Below are 14,921 nucleotides of genomic sequence, written 5' to 3'. Positions count from 1 at the left end.
CTTGACAGGGAGGCGGTATTGGAAGCCATTCACAAGCTGTATTCCCAGCAGGTGATAATCAAGGTACCCCTCCTACAACAGGGAAAGGGGTATTATTCCACGCTGTTTGTGGTACCGAAGCCGGACGGCTCGGTGAGACCCATTTTAAATCTGAAATCCTTGAACACTTACATAAAAAGGTTCAAGTTCAAGATGGAGTCACTCAGAGCAGTGATAGCGAACCTGGAAGAAGGGGACTATATGGTGTCTCTGGACATCAAGGATGCTTACCTCCATGTCCCAATTTGCCCTTCTCACCAAGGGTACCTCAGGTTTGTGGTACAGAACTGTCACTATCAGTTTCAGACGCTGCCATTTGGATTGTCCACGGCACCCCGGGTCTTTACCAAGGTAATGGCCGAAATGACGATTCTTCTTCGAAGAAAAGGCGTCTTAATTATCCCTTACTTGGACGATCTCCTGATAAGGGCAAGGTCCAGAGAACAGTTAGAGGTCGGAGTAGCACTATCTCAAGTAGTACTACGACAGCACGGATGGATTCTAAATATTCCAAAATCGCAGCTGATTCCGACGACACGTCTGCTGTTCCTAGGGATGATTCTGGACACAGTACAGAAAAAGGTGTTTCTCCCGGAGGAGAAAGCCAAGGAGTTATCCGACCTAGTCAGGAACCTCCTAAGACCAGGCCAAGTGTCAGTACATCAATGCACAAGGGTCCTGGGAAAGATGGTGGCTTCTTACGAACCGATTCCATTCGGCAGATTCCACGCAAGAACTTTTCAGTGGGATCTGCTGGACAAATGGTCCGGATCGCATCTTCAAATGCATCAGCGGATAACCCTGTCTCCAAGGACAAGGGTGTCTCTCCTGTGGTGGTTACAGAGTGCTCATCTCCTAGAGGGCCGCAGATTCGGCATTCAGGATTGGGTCCCGGTGACCACGGATGCCAGCCTGAGAGGCTGGGGAGCAGTCACACAGGGAAGAAATTTCCAGGGCTTGTGGTCAAGCATGGAAACGTCACTTCACATAAATATCCTGGAACTAAGGGCCATTTACAATGCCCTAAGTCAGGCAAGACCTCTGCTTCAGGGTCAGCCGGTGTTGATCCAGTCGGACAACATCACGGCAGTCGCCCACGTAGAAGCAGGAGAGCAATGATGGAAGTGGCAAGGATTCTTCGCTGGGCGGAGAATCATGTGATAGCACTGTCAGCAGTGTTCATTCCGGGAGTGGACAACTGGGAAGCAGACTTCCTCAGCAGACACGATCTTCACCCGGGGGAGTGGGGACTTTACCCAGAAGTCTTCCACATGATTGTGAACCGTTGGGAAAAACCAAAGGTGGACATGATGGCGTCCCGCCTCAACAAAAAACTGGACAGATATTGCGCCAGGTCAAGGAACCCTCAGGCAATAGCTGTGGACGCTCTGGTAACACCGTGGGTGTACCAGTCAGTGTATGTGTTCCCTCCTCTTCCTCTCATACCAAAAGTACTGAGAATCATAAGAAGGAGAGGAGTAAAGACTATACTCGTGGCTCCGGATTGGCCAAGAAGGACTTGGTACCCGGAAATTCAAGAGATGCTCACGGAAGACCCGTGGCCTCTACCTCTAAGAAAGGACCTGCTCCAGCAGGGACCATGTCTGTTCCAAGACTTACCGCGGCTGCGTTTGACGGCATGGCGGTTGAACGCCGGATCCTGAAGGAAAAAGGCATTCCGGAGGAAGTCATCCCTACCCTGATCAAAGCCAGGAAGGATGTAACTGTGCAACATTATCACCGTAATTGGTGTAAATATGTTGCGTGGTGCGAGGCCAGGAAGGCCCCTACAGAGGAATTTCAACTGGGTCGTTTCCTGCATTTCCTGCAAACAGGACTGTCTATGGGCCTCAAATTAGGGTCCATTAAGGTTCAAATTTCGGCCCTGTCAATATTCTTCCAAAAAGAACTGGCTTCTGTTCCTGAAGTTCAGACGTTTGTCAAGGGAGTACTGCATATACAGCCTCCTTTTGTGCCTCCAGTGGCACCTTGGGATCTCAATGTAGTTTTGGGATTCCTAAAATCACATTGGTTTGAACCACTCACCACTGTTGACTTAAAATATCTCACATGGAAAGTGGTAATGCTGTTAGCCCTGGCTTCAGCCAGGCGTGTCTCAGAATTGGCGGCTTTATCCTATAAAAGCCCTTACCTAATTTTTCATTCGGACAGGGCAGAATTGAGGACTCGTCCTCAATTTCTTCCTAAGGTGGTTTCAGCATTTCACTTAAACCAGCCTATTGTGGTGCCTGCGGCTACTAGGGACTTGGAGGATTCCAAGTTGCTGGACGTAGTCAGGGCCCTGAAAATATATGTTTCCAGGACGGCTGGAGTCAGAAAATCTGATTCGCTGTTTATCCTGTATGCACCCAACAAGCTGGGTGCTCCTGCTTCTAAGCAGACGATTGCTCGTTGGATTTGTAGTACAATTCAGCTTGCACATTCTGTGGCAGGCCTGCCACAGCCAAAATCTGTAAAAGCCCATACCACACGGAAAGTGGGCTCATCTTGGGCGGCTGCCCGAGGGGTCTCGGCTTTACAACTTTGCCGAGCAGCTACTTGGTCAGGGGCAAACACGTTTGCTAATTTCTACAAATTTGATACCCTGGCTGAGGAGGACCTGGAGTTCTCTCATTCGGTGCTGCAGAGTCATCCGCACTCTCCTGCCCGTTTGGGAGCTTTGGTATAATCCCCATGGTCCTTTCGGAGTCCCCAGCATCCACTAGGACGTTAGAGAAAATAAGAATTTACTTACCGATAATTCTATTTCTCATAGTCCGTAGTGGATGCTGGGCGCCCATCCCAAGTGCGGATTGTCTGCATTACTTGTACATAGTTATTGTTACAAAAATCGGGTTATTGTTGTTGTGAGCCATCTTTTCAGAGGCTCCTTCTGTTATCATGCTGTTAACTGGGTTCAGATCACAAGTTGTACGGTGTGATTGGTGTGGCTGGTATGAGTCTTACCCGGGATTCAAAATCCTTCCTTATTGTGTACGCTCGTCCGGGCACAGTATCCTAACTGAGGCTTGGAGGAGGGTCATGGGGGGAGGAGCCAGTGCACACCAGCTAGTCCTAAAGCTTTTACTTTGTGCCCAGTCTCCTGCGGAGCCGCTATTCCCCATGGTCCTTTCGGAGTCCCCAGCATCCACTACGGACTATGAGAAATAGAATTATCGGTAAGTAAATTCTTATTTTTTCTCTGTGATTTAGTCACCATATCTCTCCTTTATCTCTGCTGGTGCTGACTACACTGCGCAGGGGTTTGGGCTAGAGGTATTGTGCTGCTGACAAATTGTACTGTGTTACCTGATACTGCAAGTTATATCATGTCTGCTTTTGAGGGTAACGGTTCTGGGGCTGAACACACTGTTGGTGTTGCTGAAGCCGCAGATACCTATTAGGAGAATATAGCAGCTTTGGGCTCTGGTTCTGGGGGCTCCTTGCCCCCCAGTGGGACGGTGGCAAATAATGACCTGCCGTGGGCCGCTTTTTCCACGCTTCTGCATACGCTAGTTCATAAACTCACACCCCCTATGGGACCCCCAATGCCGGTACAACCGTTTGTGGTCCCTGCAGCTAACCCGCCGTGGGCGGACGATTTATCTGCTCAATTAAATAAGTTTAACCAGTCCCTGACTACTAAAAAGTCTGACTGTCGCTCGCCTACGTCCAAGGGGTCCTCTAAGCGAGCGCTTGTCTCCTCACAATCCACTGCTGTCACTGACACCTCGTCGGATGAAGACGGCACTTACACTGACCCCACAGGATCTGACTCAGATACAGCTGATGGGGAGGGTGGTTCACAAGTGGATGTTCCTGATCTTTTGGAGGCTATTAAGTTAATTTTACAGATTTCGGATGATCCCGAGCCATCCGTTCCTCCTAAGAAACCAGATAGGTTCAAGCGTCAGAAGGTGATTCAACAAGTTTTACCTCACTCTGACCACCTAATTGATATACGTCAGGAACCCTGGGAAAACCCGGGTACGAAGTTTGTGCCTCAAAAGAAGATGCTGGGTCGCTATCCCCTCGTGACGGAGCTGTCTAAGAATTTGGAAACGCCTCCTCCAGTGGACTCACATGTGGCTAAGATGGTGGTTTCCTCAGCTCCACCAGTCACTAACGTCACATCTCTAAAAGAGCCTACGGATAAACGTGTGGAGGTTTGACTTAAAGCGATTTAGACCCTCACGGGTGCTGCACAAAGGCCCACTATTGCAGCTACTTGGGCTGCAGAGGCCATTGAAGCATGGGCCTTGGAGTTAGATGCTGAAATCTCCTCTGACCATGCTAGACAATGCTTGTCTTGTATTGTCACAGCTTCTCGTTATATTAAAGAGGCGGCTTCTGATGCCGGTATCCTGGCAGCCAAGGCCTCTACTACGTCAGTCCTGGCTCACCGGATATTGTGGCTGAGATCCTGGTCTGTGGATCTGGACTCTAGAAAAACCCTGGAGGTACTCCCTTTTAAGGGAGATATTCTGTTTGGGGAGGATTTAAATAAGATTGTGGCTGACTCGAAGGCTAAAGGTACTTCCTTTCGCCCCTTTCGTCCTTCAGGTAAAGCAAAAGGTCAGGCGTACAACAAGCAGGCCCGCACTTCCAAACCTGGTAAGCCTTAGCCCAAAAGAGCCTGGGCGGCCAGTCAGCCTGATTCCAAGACAGATAAGCCTGCCGCATGACGGGGCGGGCCTCCCTCTGGGGGATCCCAGGTTGGGGGGCCGGCTTCTAGGGTATACCCAGGAATGGTTGAAGACCACTTCAGATGCCTGGGTACGGGAAGTCGTCACTCGAGGTTACGCCATAGCCTTCAAAAACCGACCCCCTCATCGATTTTGCCAGACAGATGTCCTGTTGGACAAGACAAAGGCAAACACTCTACATTCAGTGGTACAGACCCTCCTGGATACAGGAGTCGTAGTACAGGTGCCCCTTGCTCAGAGGGGCCGGGGGTACTATTCTCCGCTGTTTCTAGTTCCGAAACCGAATGGGTCCTCCCGGCTCATTCTCAACCTCAAGGCATTGAACAGGTTTGTGAAGGTTTCCAAGTTCCGGATGGAAACCCTTCGCTCTATAGTTCTGGCCTTGGAACCTGGGGACTTCATGGTCTCCCTGGATATACAGGATGCTTACCTGCATATTCCTATAGCAGTGTCTCATCAGCAATACCTGAGGTTTGCAATTGGCAACTGCCATTACCAGTTTCGGGCGCTACCTTTTGGTTTAACATCGGCTCCGCGAGTCTTTACAAAAGTCATGGCGGTGATGACGGTGGTACTCCGCCGTCAAGGGGTCAGTATACTGCCGTATTTGGACGACTTGTTAATCCTGGCAAATTCCCCAGAACTTCTCCTGCGTCATCTAGATGTGACGGTCCGGTTTCTGCAAGCCCAAGGGTGGCTCATCAACTGGAAGAAGTCATCCTTGATCCCTGCTCAGAGCATGGGGCATCTGGGAGCACTACTGTCTCAGGAGAAAGTCCTGAAACTTCAGGACAGGATTCGTTGCTTCCTATCTCGTCCGCAAGTGTCAATACATTCGGTGATGCAGGTGCTGGGCCTCATGGTGTCCGCATTCGACATGGTGGAGTATGCTCAATTTCGCTCTCGCCCTCTCCAGAGGCTGATTCTAGCCAAATGGGATGGCCTGCCTCACCGGATCAGGTCTCAAATGATCTCATTGACTCCGGAGGTCCGTCTGTCGCTGCTCTGGTGGCTCCGGGACCAACAACTGTGCAGGGGCTGTCCGTTCTGGATATCCAACTGGGTCCTGTTGACGACAGATGCCAGTCTAAGAGGTTGGGGCGCGGTGCTGGAGCAACACTCCCTTCAGGGCCGGTGGACCAAGGAGGAGTCCCTCCTCTCGATCAATATTCTGGAGTTGCGGGCGGTCTTCAATGCCTTGAACCTAGCCCAGCATTTAATTCAGAACCGTCCTGTTCAAGCACAGTCGGACAACGCCACCACAGTGGCTTACATAAATCATCAAGGCGGCACTCGAAGCCGCCTAGCAATGAAGGAAGTCTCACGGATTCTACAGTGGGCAGAACGCCATCTACCGGCCATATCGGCAATATTCATTCCGGGAGTCCTGAATTGGGAAGCGGACTTTCTCAGTCGTCAAGACGTACATGCCGGCGAGTGGGGCCTCCATCCAGAAGTGTTTCAACTCCTAGTGGAAAGGTGGTGCCTTCCAGACGTAGATCTGATGGCGTCTCGACACAATCACAAGGTTCCGGTCTTCGGAGCAAGGACAAGGGATCCTCAAGCAGCATTCGTGGATGCGCTGGCGGTACCGTGGACGTTTCGGCTGGCTCATGTGTTCCCTCCGGTGTCACTCCTGCCCAGGGTAATTCGGAAGTTCAAGCAAGAAAAAGGGATTCTGCTTCTCATAGCTCCAGCGTGGCCCAGACTGCACTGGTTCTCAGACCTGCAAGGCCTATAGTCAGAGCGTCCAATTCTACTTCCACAACGCCCAGACCTCGTTCAGGGCCCCTGTGTCTACCAGGACCTAGCCCGGCTGTCTTTGACGGCGTGGCTCTTGAAGCTTCCGACTTAAGGGCTAAGGGGTTTTCTGAGGCGGTCATTCAAACAATGTTGCTGGCCCGGAAACCGGCTTCGGCTCGGATTTACTATAGGGTCTGGCATTCTTACTTCGTTTGGTGTGCATCTAACGATTATGACGCTTCCGAATTTAGTATAGCCAAGTTGTTGGCCTTTCTTCAGCAGGGCCTGGAATTAGGCCTGCATCTGGCCTCCCTCAAGGTTCAAATATCTGCCTTGTCGGTGTGGTTTCAGAGAAAAATTGCGACCTTACCTGATGTGCATATCTTTACTCAGGGTGTGTTGCATATCCAACCTCCCTATGTCCCGCCTGTGGCTCCTTGGGACTTGTCGGTGGTTTTGGAGGCGTTGCAAGAGTCTCCGTTTGAACCTCTTGGATCAGCTGACCTTAAGTGGCTCTCCCTTAAGGTGGTGTTTCTGCTGGCTATTGCTTCAGCTAGACGTGTGTCAGATTTGGGTGCTTTGTCCTGTAGCTCCCCATATCTGATTTTGCACTGTGACCGGGCGGTTCTTAGGACTCGTCCCGGCTAGCTACCTAAGGTGGTTTCTTCGTTCCACCTTAATCAGAAGATTGTGGTTCCGACCCTTGTCTCTCCTGATCTGTCTCCCAAAAAGCGGTCTTTGGATGTGGTACGGGCTCTCCGTATCTATGTTTAGAGAACTGCTTCTATTAGGAAATCTGATTCTCTCTTTGTGTTGTTTGGATTTCACAAACTGGGCTGGCCTGCTCACAAGTAAACTTTGGCCAGATGGATTAGAATGGTGATTGAACATGCTTATGTGAGGGCTGGTCTATCAGCTCCTGCTCACATTACGGCCCATTCTACTCGGTCTGTTGGACCTTCTTGGGCGGCCCGCCGTGGTGCGACCCTTGAACAATTGTGCAAGGCGTCTACATGGTCCTCGGTGAACACGTTCATAAGGTTCTATGCCTTCGATACTGCCGCTTCCCAGGATGCTTCCTTTGGACGCTGGGTTCTTGTGGCCGCTACAGTGCGTCCCCTCCCATAAGGAACTGCTTTAGGACATCTCTTATGTCTTTCCTTGTGGAGTCCAGTGTACCCTGCAGCAGAAAATGAGTTTTATGGTAAGAACTTACCTTTGTTAAAACTCTTTCTGCGAGGTACACTGGGCTCCACAAGGTGCCCACCCTGACGCACTTGGCTTCTTTGGGTTGGTATGGCATTAGCCGCTGACACTTCTCCTGTCGTGAGAGTGTGGTGTTTGTGGCTACTAACCGTTGTCATCTCTTTTCCTGCTACTGCATTGGGCTGGTTAACTAAAACTGAGCTCCTGTGCTGGGGGGCGGGGTTATAGAGGAGGCGGCGCTGTGCATTCTGGGAACAGTCAAAGCTTTGAGCCTGTTGATGCCTCGGATCAAGATCCTACTCTACACCCCATTGTCCATTCCATGTGGAGCCCAGTGTACCTCGCAGAAAGAGTTTTAACAATGGTAAGTTCTTACCATAAAACTCGTTATACTGTATGTGTGTGTGTGTGTATATATATATATATATATATATATGTGTGTGTGTGTGTATGTGTATACATATATATATATATATATATATATATATATATATACATATATATGTGTGTGTATATATATATATACATAATAGTATGTATTTATGTTTATAATATAAATGTGTGTATTATGAAGTGAATTTGAGAGGAAGGATAACAATTTTCCTTTATTAATTAGTTGCATTGCTACGTTAAGTTACTTGTACCTTTTGCTTGTGGTTGAATAGCCCCATGTTACAACTTTTATCACCTCTCAGCTTTGCTTAAAGCAAATTAGCCAAGTGTAATGAAAGTACACACGCTATATTATTCTGTAAGACTCTAGCCCACACATCCCTTCTTCATCCTGTGTTATCTCCACGCTGTAGTCACCAGGGATATCTGTGTCCCCATCTGACTGTGTCCCCATCTGCAGTGACTGATTAGTGAGCCTGTGAATGAGAGGCGCCTTCTTCCTCCAATCTCAGGAAATGGGGAGAAAGTCCTTGTTCTCCGCAGTGCAGGCATTTGTCAGCGGTATCCTAATACCTGGTAAATCTGTCTGAGTCCCCCGGAGCTGCCGCGTCCCCTTCCCCGGAAAGAGAGGCAATTTGTATAAGACAATTGCGCGGACAGTCTTCCCCTGTTCTTGTGACATGACCTTTGCAGCAACTCTCAATTAGCCATCTTTTCTGGCTATATTTTGACGGGGAAGACAAGTCAGGATGACGGATGATTTTCAGCCAGCATCACAGACATGCAAAGCCATCTAATGACACGTTCCAGGAAATCTGCATGCATAATTCCGTCTCCCTCCTGCCAAAGGCTTCCCAAAACCTTTGTATAGATTACCATACGATGGTATTTAGTTCCATTCATTTTACAGATTGAATGGGAAAGTCTTTTGAACATTACCCATCTCACTGCAGGAAAGATAGTCGCTATCAGCCCTCGCTGACCCTATATATGTCTTCTTTATCTACCGGTCTTCTTGGCCCTATCCAAAAATATTACACATGGGGGGGGGGGGGGGTTGAAGAGAGTTCTGTGCTTTGCTCGCTCTTTTAATTGGTCTTGTTTGTGGTTTATAGGATCATAAATGAACTATCTAAGTAGATCCTACAGGCTGGTGCAATCAGAATTCGTTCTGCTGTGTAATTACCTTATATGGCACAGACCTTATATGCTGGACATTTGGGTTATACATTATATACTACACCCAGTAATCATTTGTCCGTCATTGTTACAATGCCTATACTGGGCAAAAAAAAAGTTTTTCTCTAGCATCCTTAATGGAAATTGGGGAGACTTAGTACAATGGGGTATAGACGGGTCCAAAGGAGCCGGTGCTCTTTAAATTTCTTCACTGGGTGTGCTGGCTCCTCCCCTCTATGCCCCCTCCCACAGGCAGTTTAGAAAAAAATGCCCTCAGGAGAGAATGCGCACTCTGCAGCTTCAGAGAGTTTTCTTCAGTTTATTTTCAATGTTTGTTATTTTTGGTATGCTGTTTGGGCAACAGCATACCTGCACCGTGGAAGTTGGGGGAGGTACGGTCACCGGCCTTGCAAGGTGCAGAGCCGCTTCCCCGCTGCAGGACCACTGTCCTGAGGGGTTGTTGTTCAGCGGGGCTGCGCCTTGGCTGTCACTACCGCAGCACCCCGCACACCCCTAACACTGCCTTAAGGTGACGTCTGTGGGGAGTACAAACCGGTGGCCCCGCTAGGGGGGTCCCCCGGTTCAAAGTGCGGCAAAAACGGGCGTTTCATACGGAACCCTCCTGGGGGGTTCCCGCTAGAGCCCCCCGTGTAGACTGTCTATAAATCGCTTGAACTAGCACTTTTGTGATATTTTTAAGCAAATAGGAGACATTGCCAGTATAAATAATCACTGTAGCTCTGGCGCCATTAGAGTTGGCAAAGCTACCTCAGAGCGGGACCAGCTGTATTTTGGCGCCTTCCTCTGCTTAATGCAGCCACAGGAAGCTCACACAACGCTTCCTGGGTGTAGGAAAGGGGGAGAGCCGCTATTGTACACTATCTGGGTCCTTTGCAGGACAGAAATTATTAGTGTTACTGTGTTATAGTTAGCTGTCAGCCTTACTGGGGCTGTGCAACTAGGGGTGTGCTGGTGTCCCTCTCTCGCTCTGTGTCTCCTCTCACATACAGTAAGGGCAGGCTTGCAAAGTATAACTGTCTGTGTGTATGTTATTGTGCTTACTGTGAAACATGGGTAAACACAAGCTGTGCAGTGTATGCCACACCAGATTCTCTCCATTATCATCTGATTCTGTTTCATGTGAACAATGCAGCCAATCTTCTCAAATCAGTGAAGGGGCTGTGGGAGAGGGTCCAGCGCCCTCCTGGTTAGGGCCTCTAAAAACTATGATGTCTGATATGTCATCCCAACTCACTGCTAATGTACAGAAAACTCAGCTACTACAACAGGCTGTTGCAGATTTAGCTGCTATGGTAGATACACCCCCCCTCATGCTGGTCCGCAAAAGCGTGGTTTACCTGCTCTACTCTCTGATACCGATGAGGATATATAGGAGGATGGGGAGGACTTGGTTCCCGTTAGTGGTGATTCCGATTCTGCTCAGGGTATTGAACCCCTCATTCTGGCTATACGGGACGTGTTAAAGCTCCCTCTAGAGGACGCATTTTTCTTTGCACAGAACAAGCCTAATGTCACTTTCCCTGATTCTGCAGAGTTAAATGACTTATTCAAGTTAGCCTGGAAAAATCCAGACAAAAAAATTTCAAGTGTCAAAAAAGTTTTTGCACACTTACCCATTTAATCCTGAAGGAAGTAAGTTTTGGGAGGAACCCCCAGGGGTTGATGATTCAGTCTCTCGACTGTCTAAGAAGGCGGTGCTGCCTGCCGCGGGCTCCTTTACCATAACGGATCCTGGGGACCGGAAAATAGAGACTACACTAAAATCTAGTTACATAGCAGCAGGTGTATCGCAGAGGCTGGACATAGCTGGTTGCTGGATGACCCATGCTATTCACTCGTGGGCTACTCAAATTCAGGAGGGCCTCTCTGGGGCTATGCCCCATGTCACTATGCTGACCCTCCTTAAACACATTCAGGACACTTCACGCGTCCTGTGTGACTCGCTTAAGGAAATGGGAAATATTAATGCTAGGACTTCTGCCATGGCAGTGTCGACGCGCACGGCTTTGTGGTTGCGTTAGTGGATTGCGGATGCAGAATCAAAGTGCAGTGTGAAATCCCTCCCCTTTTCCTGGAAATAGCTCTTTGGGGTCAAGTTGGATATGTGGACTTCCAAAGTCACAGCTAGGAAATCCACGTTTCTCCCCTCTGGGGCCCCACCGGCGAGACACTCCTACCTTGGGCCGTCTATACAGTCCTTTCGGTCTAACAGATATCGATCTAAGGCCATAGGTGCCTTGAATGCAAATAGAGACACCAGAGGTAAGTCTCGGAAGCTTGCGAGCACCGGCTCTCAGGAACAGACCACCAGTTCTGCTTCCACTAAGGCCTCAGCATGACTGTGTCCACCCACCCTGAGGGGATCTCAGGGTGGGATCATGACTGCGTCACGTCAGCCGCATCTGGGAGGTTTCCTGACAGGATATTTTGGTCAGGGATCTCATTTCTCAAGGCTACAAGCTGGAGTTCGACGCTGCTCCTCCCCAACGTTTTTTCAAATCAAGCTTCCCAGCTTTTTGGAGGATATGAGGATTACATTGCAACAGGCTATCTTATAGTTGGTCCAGTCCCACGTTATTGTTCCAGTACCTATACCACAACGAGGCAAGGGTTATTACTCCAACCTGTTTGTGGTACCGAAACCGGACGGGACGGTAAGACCCATTTTGACTCTCAAGTCCTTGAACCCTTCCCTAAAGGTTTTCAAGTTCAAAATGGAAGCCTTGCAAGCAGTGATTGCGGGCCTGGAGGAACAGGAATTCACGGTTTCCTTGGATATCAAGGATGCCTACCTTCATATTCCGATTTGGCCACCTCATCAAGCGTACCTAAGGTTTGTTTGCCCTGCTGGACAATCACTACCAGTTCTAGGCCCTACCCTCGACCTGTCCACAACTCTGAGGGTTTTCACGTAGGTGATGGCGGAGATGATGTTCCAGCTCTGGGTCCAGGGGGTCAATGTGGTCCCTTACTTGGACGATCTTCTGATAAAGGCAGGATCCAGGGAGCTTTTATTGCTCCATATCAACTGCACTATCCAACTTCTATCACACCATGGGTGGATCCTCAACTTACAGAAGTCCCACCTGGAGCCAACTCAGCAGCTCCTGTTCCTGGGTACTGTGGCCCAGAAAGTGTTCCTTCCGGAGGACAAGGCGAGAACACTTCAGGAGATGGTCCGCATGGTGCTCTGACCTACTCGAGTGTCCATCCATCTTTGCATAAGATTGTTGGGATAGATGGTCGCCTCATACAAAGCGATCCAATATGGGAGGTTCCATGCCAGAACATTTCAGTTGGATCTCCTGAGCAAGTGGTTAGGATCACATCTGCAGACGCACCAGCTGATTAGGTTATCACCTCAGGCCAGGATTTCCCTCCTGTGGTGGCTGCAATCCTCCAATCTCCTAGAAGGCAGTAGTTTCAGGATTCTTGATTGGACCCTCCTCACGACAGATGCGAGTCTAAGAGGATGGGGAGCTGTCACCCAAGGGGCGCAGTTCCAGGGCAGGTGGTCAGCCCAAGAAAGTCTCCTTCCGATCAACATTCTGGAACTTCGGGCGATCTACAATGCTCTGCTTCAGGCCTCTCTTCTGCTCAAGTATCACGCGATCCAAGTACAGTCGGACAACGCCACCGCAGTGGCGTACATCAATCGGCAAGGAGGGACAAAAGAGCCTGAATGCGAGAGGTGTCGAGGATACTCCTCTGGGCAGAAAGAAATGCAGGAGCAATGTCCGCAATCTTCATTCTGGGAGTAGACAACTGGAAAGCTGACTTCCTGAGTCGTCCCGATCTCCACCCGGGGTAGTGGGGTCTCCACCAGCAGGTGTTCCAGCAGAATATCCACCGGTGGGGCTGCCCACAAATAGACATGATGGCTTCTCGACTCAACAAGAAGCTTCACTGGTATTGCTCACGAACCAGGGACCCTCAGGCGAGGGCAGTGGATGCACTGACGTCGCATTGTCCTTACCGGCTTGTCTACCTATTTCCTCTGATTCCGTTGCTCCCAAGGGTGCTCAAGTGAATCAGAAATCAGGGAGTCCAGGCAGTTCAGATTTCCCCGGATTGGCCTCGGAGGGCGTGGTACGCGGATCTTCTGGACGTGTTCGTCGAAGACCCTTGGCCTCTACCACTGAGAAGAGATCTTCTTCAACATGGACTGTTAGTCTACCCGGACTTATGGCGACTTCGTTTGATGGCATGGTGGTTGAGCGGAACATCCTAGCTCACAAGGGCATTTCCAAAAAGGTTATTGCTACCATGGTTCAGATCAGAAAACCGGTGACGTCAAAACACTATCATCATATCTGGAGAAGATATGTCTCCTGGTGCGAGGAATGCACGTATCCACCTGCAGAATTCCACTTGGGTCGTTTCTTACGTTTACTGCAAGCTGGTGTGGATAAGGGCTTACGTATGGGTTCCATTAAGGTCCAGATTTCATTGCTCTTCATTTTCTTCCAGAAGAAATTGGCACTATTGCCAGAAGTTCAGACCTTCTTGCAGGGGATACTCCACATACAACCTCCTTTTGTGCCGCCTACAGCACCCTGGGATTTGAATGTGGTGTTGGAATTTATACAGTCCTCCTGGTTTGAACCTTTGATGACGGTTGAAGACAAGTACCTCACATGGAAGACAGTGATGTTGCTGGCCCTGGCTTCTGCTCGACGTGTCTCAGAATTGGGGGGCTTATTGTGGAAATGTCCATACTTGGTCTTTTACGAGGACAGAGTGGATCTCCGGACTAGACAGCAGTTTCTGCCGAAGGTTGTCTCTGCGTTCCATCTGAATCAACTTATTGTGGTTCCGTCAAGTTCTAACACCTCTGCCCCTCCGGAGGCATTGGATGCAGTGCGAGCCTTGAAGATCGATGTCAAGCGAACGGCTCGGATCAGAAAGACTGATTCCTTGTCCGTGCTCTGTGATGCGTAGAAAAACGGTTGTCCTGCTTCAAAGCAGTCCATTGCTTGTTGGCTTAGGCTTACTATCCAACAGGCCTATGTGTCTGCAGCCTTACCTGTTCCTAAGTCTCTGAAGGGCCACTCTACAAGATCGGTGGGCTCTTCCTTGGCGGCTGCTCGTGGAGTCTCGGCCTTGCAACTATGCCGAGCAACTACCTGGTCGGGGCAGAACACTTTTGTTAAGTTCTACAAGTTTGATACCCTGACCAAAGGGGATACCCAGTTTGTGCAGGCAGTGCTGTAGCAGTCTCCGCACGATCCCGCCCGTTCTGTAAGCTGTGGGACGTCCCCATCGTACTAAGTCTCCCCAATATCCCTTATGGATGCTAGAGAAAATAGGATTTTAATTACCTACTGGTAAATCCTTTTCTCGTAGTCCATAAGGGATATTGGGCGCCCGCCTCAGTGCGTTGACTTTTCTGAAGGTTCTCGGTTATGTGGTTACCTGTTCAGCTGTTGCTGCTGTTGTTACCAGCTGTTGCTGGTTGTTTTGTTAGTGGTGTGCTGGTGTATAAATCTCACCACTCTTTGTTGTCATATTTCCTTCTCTCATATATGTCCTTTCTCCTTCGGGCACTGTTTTACCTATAACTGCCTATGGGAGGGTGCATAGAGGGGAGGAGGCAGAACACCCAGTGAAGAAATTTAAAGTGACTGTCTCCTT

General features: G+C 49.5%; 1 protein-coding gene across 4 annotated transcripts in view; it reads left to right on the top strand.

Moving 5' to 3' along the window:
• RAD18 (RAD18 E3 ubiquitin protein ligase) overlaps positions 1–14,921 on the top strand; it is a 543,966-nt gene that overhangs the window by 289,330 nt on the left and 239,715 nt on the right. The gene's annotated exons all lie outside the window — the stretch shown is intronic.

The sequence above is a fragment of the Pseudophryne corroboree genome, chromosome 9 (assembly GCF_028390025.1).
Source record: "Pseudophryne corroboree isolate aPseCor3 chromosome 9, aPseCor3.hap2, whole genome shotgun sequence".
Classification (NCBI taxonomy): domain Eukaryota; kingdom Metazoa; phylum Chordata; class Amphibia; order Anura; family Myobatrachidae; genus Pseudophryne; species Pseudophryne corroboree.
Note: the sequence above shows the minus strand (reverse complement) of the source record. Positions and strands in the feature narration are given on the sequence as shown.